We start from the raw sequence: 719 nt of genomic DNA on the forward strand, positions 1-719 counted from the left end.
AGGGAAATAGGTTACGGGGCTAGGAGAAAGTTTATTTTCTCTTCTTTAAGAGGCACAGAGGCAGAGTAGGACACGAGTCCCCCATCTTCACGCATCATCATCCTCATCTTCATATCATCATCTCCTTCTTATCTATATCTTCACCTTCGCTTTTCAGTCAGTTATTTAGTTATTTTAGTTATTCAGCTTATCTTTACGTTCGAGATCCTATTATCACGATACGAGTCTCAGAGGCACATCCGACCAACTCGCGCACCAGACGTGTAAGAGCTTCACTCTTATAACCAGTACCACGATCTTCGTCTGATAAGACCAACAGATGGGATCTATTGGTACTGGAGCCGTCTGTTCAGTGTGTTAGGTGGTAGGTATATCCTATTGACCGCCTGACCCCGTTTCACTATTTGTAGTCACTAGATAGTTCTTACATAAAGCTAGCGTAGTATTATATAAACTTAGGGCGACGAACATACCAGTAGCTAGCTGCGTAACTTGCTAAACGAACTATAGCTTCTACCTTGTCTTCTTTATAATCTCTTTCGAAAAGTCTTAAATATAGTCTTTTCTCCTTTATTCTTATCCTTTTAACTGGCTACGGGTTATATATTTATTTATTGTCGGCTGGTGTAGTTGGTCACTTCGCTGGTAGATAAGTCCCGATTTGAGCCTCGCCCACTTGGGTCGGTGACGAGTCGCGGGTTCGAATCCCGCAGCTGACA

General features: G+C 42.7%; 1 non-coding gene across 1 annotated transcript; it reads left to right on the top strand.

Annotated features, from left to right (window-relative positions):
- Positions 1-616: 616 nt before the first annotated feature.
- BCR38DRAFT_t43 lies at positions 617-719 on the top strand. The gene has a single exon. It is a non-coding gene; the product is annotated as a tRNA-Thr (tRNA).

Source organism: Pseudomassariella vexata (genome assembly GCF_002105095.1).
Source record: "Pseudomassariella vexata strain CBS 129021 chromosome Unknown BCR38scaffold_2, whole genome shotgun sequence".
NCBI lineage: Eukaryota > Fungi > Ascomycota > Sordariomycetes > Amphisphaeriales > Pseudomassariaceae > Pseudomassariella > Pseudomassariella vexata.